The following is a 6,295-nucleotide window of genomic DNA, read 5'->3' as shown; positions in this document are numbered from 1 at the left end:
TAGTAATTACTGAAATCATTGTAAACCTTTTTTTAAGGTTCTGGTTAGTAATTCATTTAGCTAGATTCGGTAACACTTAAATCATTACTAGTGTGTTACTGTGATCTTCACTTTAGAATACTGATCCAAATAATTAGTAGTTTCTTCAGAAGGATGTAGTAACACTTGAGTCATTACAATCCAAAACCTTACATATATGTCAAAAGCTCACAATGACATCAGTCATGCTTTTCACTTTAGAATACTGATCCAAGTAATCAGTAGTTCCTTTAGAAGGATTTGGTAATACTTCAGTCATTACTAGTGGGTTATCATAATCTTCAATTAAGAATTAATTATACATTATGTATAATTCACATTAATTATGAACCTGTATACAGTAGTTGTTAGTAGTTCTCCAGGATACATGAAAAAAAAAATAGTAGTTATTGATTAGCTAATAGTGAACTACCAGTTTCAACTGAGCACTAATACTTACTAAATCGTTAATCAGAGTTTCTTGTTAGTTAATAGTAGTTACTAGAATGTAAGTGCATTAGTCATTTGTTCCTTTGTAGTTATTCATTAATGGTGGAACAGTATTCTAAAGTGTTACCCGAATAAAATAATGTGACAATATTCAATGGAAACCAAAATCATCAACCCACTGAGGACTGGATTCAAAATCACACTGAAAATCGAAGAAAAAAAATGTAATTACAGATTGTTCCAACTGCATGAATTTCATCACAGCAGCTCATAATGTAAGTCAGCAGTGTGTATGGCTTCCATGTATGCATTCATGACAATGTCTAGGCATGCTCCTGATGAGATGATGGATGGAGTCCTGGAGGATCTCCTGCCAGATCTTAATCAGGGCATCAGTGAGCTCCTGGACAGTCTGTGGTGTTATTTGGTGGCTACGGATGCTTTGATGCATACCATCCCAGAGGTTCTTGTTTCAGGTCTGAAACAAGAACCTGTGGGATGACCTCTGACCCAATGCCAAACTGCTCAGGCAGCATATTTGAACGATTCATTATGTTGGTCTTCTCACATCAACAGTTTGTTTTCTAGAGTAAAGATAATGATAACTCTCTAGTAATTACTGAAATCATTGTAAACCTTTTTAAGGTTCTGGTTAGTAATTCATTTAGCTAGATTTGGTAACACTTAAATCATTACTAGTGGGTTACCGTGATCTTCACTTTAGAATACTGATCCAAATAATTAGTAGTTTCTTCAGAAGGATGTAGTAACACTTGAGTCATTACTATCCAAAACCTTACATATATCTCAAAAGCTCACAATGACATCAGTCATGCTTTTCACTTTAGAATACTGATCCAAGTAATTAGTAGTTCCTTTAGAAGGATTTGGTAATACTTCAGTCATTACTAGTGGGTTATCATAATCTTCAATTAAGAATTAATTATTCATTATGCATAATTCACATTAATTATGAACCTGTATACAGTAGTTCTTAGTAGTTCTCCAGGATACATGAAAAAAAATAGTAGTTATTGATTAGCTAATAGTGAACTACCAGTTTCAACTGAGCACTAATACTTACTAAATCGTTAATCAGAGTTTCTTGTTAGTTAATAGTAGTTACTAGAATGTTAATAGTGCATTAGTCATTTGTTCCTTTGTAGTTATTCATTAATGGTGGAACAGTATTCTAAAGTGTTACCCGAATAAAATAATGTGACAATATTCAATGGAAACCAAAATCATCAACCCACTGAGGACTGGATTCAAAATCACACTGAAAATCGAAGAAAAAAAATGTAATTACAGATTGTTCCAACTGCATGAATTTCATCACAGCAGCTCATAATGTAAGTCAGCAGTGTGTATGGCTTCCATGTATGCATTCATGACAATGTCTAGGCATGCTCCTGATGAGATGATGGATGGAGTCCTGGAGGATCTCCTGCCAGATCTTAATCAGGGCATCAGTGAGCTCCTGGACAGTCTGTGGTGTTATTTGGTGGCTACGGATGCTTTGATGCATACCATCCCAGAGGTTCTTGTTTCAGGTCTGAAACAAGAACCTGTGGGATGACCTCTGACCCAATGCCAAACTGCTCAGGCAGCATATTTGAACGATTCATTATGTTGGTCTTCTCACATCAACAGTTTGTTTTCTAGATTGTAGCAGAGGTTATATTTTTTACGAAGGTTAAACGTATTTGGGGTAAATCAGAGGATTTTATTTCTGTTCTATCAGTCTGTTTTGGGAGTTTGATAAGATATGGTATGGTATCAAAATCGAAACTTGCTCTACTTGTACATACTGCTTTAAAAATTGTAGGTTGGGAAGCAAAACGACCTATTCAGGAGATGTATGAGGTATCTGTTTTAAGGCAAGCTAAGAAAATTGTTGCCGATGACATACATATTTTATATGAGAATTTTAACATGTTACCCTCATGAAGATGATTGGGAATTTTGATATGTAAATCAAATTGCTACAAAAATTCTTTTTTGCCAACTGCGGTGAAATAATTTAATAGAAAACTACAAAGATGAGGTGGTTGTTTGGTACACTGTAGCTTTTTAATATATTTGTTCATGCAAAAATGATTGATTGTTTGTACTGGGTTATGTGAGTTGTATTGTGTACTGGCCATGTCATGGAGTCCAAGATGCATTTCCCAGAAATGGGACAATAAAGTATATTCTATTCTATTCTATCTCCTCCATGCTCTTGAGACTGTGCATGGAGACACATCAAACCACCTTGCGACGCCACTGTTCGAACACAAACACAGTATCCTGTTTCTTTCCTTTTACTGGTTTTAGTTAACAATAATAATCCTGGCCTGAGGTGGGAAAGCATGATTTCTCCAGCAGATTTCAAAAGGTTAAAGGGATAGTTCAGCCAAAAATGATAATTTGATGTTTATCTGCTTAGCCCCAGGACATCCAAGATGTAGGTGACTTTGTTTCTTCAGTAACAGCGAAGAAACAGTAAGACAAACGAAGATTTTAACTCAAACCGTTGCAGTCTGTCAGTCATATAATGGCAGTCAATGGGCTCCACGGCATTCAGAGTAAAAACATACACAGACAAAATCAAATTAAACCCTGCATGTGGCTCGTGACGATACATTGAGGTCTAAAGACACGAAACAATCGGTCTGTGCAAGAAACTGAACAGTATTTACATCGTTTTTTACCTCTGATCCACCGCACGGTCCAACTGTCCTGAGCGCGTTCACAACAGCCGGCCCGTGACGAGTCAACGTGCTCTGGCATAGTAGTATAAATACTGTTCAGTTTCTTGCACAGACCGATTGTTTCGTGTCTTTAGACCTCAATGTATCGTCACGAGCCGCAGGGTTTAATTTGGTTTTGTCTGTGTATGTTTTTTTTTGTCTCTCAAAGCCGTGAGTCCCAATGACTGCCATTATATGACTGACGGACTGCAACGGTTTGAGTTAAAAATCTTCGTTTGTGTTGAACTGAAGAAACAAAGTCACCTACATTTTGGATGCCCTGGGGGTAAGCAGATAAACATCAAATTTTCATTTTTGGGTGAACTATCCCTTTAACTGAAGCTGAACGGCAGTAGAAACTGTAGTATTTTCACAGCTCAGGCTAAAAGTACCTGTAAGAACCAAAGAATAACTACTTCATTCTGATGTTCTGGCATAAATGCAGTCTTGTGAGAATGACCCAGATATTGAAGAGTTTTGTTTAAGATGATGATTAGCAGTAAAGAAGTAAACTAGACATCCAAAAACATAATTATCCACATTATTTTCAATGTTATGTCTGTGAAATAAATGGAGCTTGTTTTTTTTTTGTTTTTTTTTGTAGATGAACAGGAATTCTGAGTCTACATACTTTCCAAGGTCTGCAGATTTCTTCTTTCAGTATTCAACCTGTCAAAAGGGCATATGGTAGTTTTTTCTCTCTCTGTAATTTGTAGACATTTAAAGTGAAATTAAGCAATGAACACTGGCAAAAGATTAATTTTTTAAATGGTTGTGACTTACAATACTCGTTGACAGCAGCTCGCTCTAAAGCAGCCATGCCTCATTGCCTGTCAAATGTCTTCCATATTAATTCAGAGTTGTCAGTATAGTAAACAAATTACAGACATATCCTCCCAGGACGGTAGTCATACAAGCGAACGCACAACAGGATAATTAAGAAGCCCATCAGACAGCCTGACTCAACATGTGCATTTCAGGACTACAAAACATGACATTCATCACACTTTGTTAAAGCTGAAGTTTCAGGCTGATGACATTTGCAAAGATGAGGTGGTTGTTTGGTACACTGTAGCTTTTAATATATTTGTTCATGCAAAAATGATTGATTGTTTGTACTGGGTTATGTGAGTTGTATTGTGTACTGGCCATGTCATGGAGTCCAAGATGCATTTCCCAGAAATGGGACAATAAAGTATATTCTATTCTATTCTATCTCCTCCATGCTCTTGAGACTGTGCATGGAGACACATCAAACCACCTTGCGACGCCACTGTTCGAACACAAACACAGTATCCTGTTTCTTTCCTTTTACTGGTTTTAGTTAACAATAATAATCCTGGCCTGAGGTGGGAAAGCATGATTTCTCCAGCAGATTTCAAAAGGTTAAAGGGATAGTTCAGCCAAAAATGATAATTTGATGTTTATCTGCTTAGCCCCAGGACATCCAAGATGTAGGTGACTTTGTTTCTTCAGTAACAGCGAAGAAACAGTAAGACAAACGAAGATTTTTAACTCAAACCGTTGCAGTCTGTCAGTCATATAATGGCAGTCAATGGGCTCCACGGCATTCAGAGTAAAAAAAAACATACACAGACAAAATCAAATTAAACCCTGCATGTGGCTCGTGACGATACATTGAGGTCTAAAGACACGAAACAATCGGTCTGTGCAAGAAACTGAACAGTATTTACATCGTTTTTTACCTCTGATCCACCGCACGGTCCAACTGTCCTGAGCGCGTTCACAACAGCCGGCCCGTGACGAGTCAACGTGCTCTGGCATAGTAGTATAAATACTGTTCAGTTTCTTGCACAGACCGATTGTTTCGTGTCTTTAGACCTCAATGTATCGTCACGAGCCGCAGGGTTTAATTTGGTTTTGTCTGTGTATGTTTTTTTTTGTCTCTCAAAGCCGTGAGTCCCAATGACTGCCATTATATGACTGACGGACTGCAACGGTTTGAGTTAAAAATCTTCGTTTGTGTTGAACTGAAGAAACAAAGTCACCTACATTTTGGATGCCCTGGGGGTAAGCAGATAAACATCAAATTTTCATTTTTGGGTGAACTATCCCTTTAACTGAAGCTGAACGGCAGTAGAAACTGTAGTATTTTCACAGCTCAGGCTAAAAGTACCTGTAAGAACCAAAGAATAACTACTTCATTCTGATGTTCTGGCATAAATGCAGTCTTGTGAGAATGACCCAGATATTGAAGAGTTTTGTTTAAGATGATGATTAGCAGTAAAGAAGTAAACTAGACATCCAAAAACATAATTATCCACATTATTTTCAATGTTATGTCTGTGAAATAAATGGAGCTTGTTTTTTTTTTGTTTTTTTTTGTAGATGAACAGGAATTCTGAGTCTACATACTTTCCAAGGTCTGCAGATTTCTTCTTTCAGTATTCAACCTGTCAAAAGGGCATATGGTAGTTTTTTCTCTCTCTGTAATTTGTAGACATTTAAAGTGAAATTAAGCAATGAACACTGGCAAAAGATTAATTTTTTAAATGGTTGTGACTTACAATACTCGTTGACAGCAGCTCGCTCTAAAGCAGCCATGCCTCATTGCCTGTCAAATGTCTTCCATATTAATTCAGAGTTGTCAGTATAGTAAACAAATTACAGACATATCCTCCCAGGACGGTAGTCATACAAGCGAACGCACAACAGGATAATTAAGAAGCCCATCAGACAGCCTGACTCAACATGTGCATTTCAGGACTACAAAAACATGACATTCATCACACTTTGTTAAAGCTGAAGTTTCAGGCTGATGACATTTGCAAAGATGGAGGATGTTGTTTTTTGTGTGTTAGGTTAAGGCGTGGACTTTGAAACTTCATGGTCTAGTGGCAGCAGTATTGAAGTTCCTGAGATGTCAACTGCATTTATAAGAAAGCTGCTGAATGAGCTTTGTGCTTTTGATTTCATTTAATTCTATATATTAAAAATATTCAGAAAGTCCCAAGGTCAAGTCACTGCCGCAGTGTCGCGAACACTCGAACAAACAGAGCAATGTTTTGATAGAAAAGCAGTGTTTACACATTTTTTTTAAATGATTATCCTATGTATTATTTCCATAAAGG

This window comes from Onychostoma macrolepis, chromosome 21 (assembly GCF_012432095.1).
Source record: "Onychostoma macrolepis isolate SWU-2019 chromosome 21, ASM1243209v1, whole genome shotgun sequence".
NCBI classification, from domain to species: domain Eukaryota; kingdom Metazoa; phylum Chordata; class Actinopteri; order Cypriniformes; family Cyprinidae; genus Onychostoma; species Onychostoma macrolepis.
The sequence above is the reverse complement of the archived record's forward strand: the minus strand, read 5'-3'. Positions refer to the sequence as shown.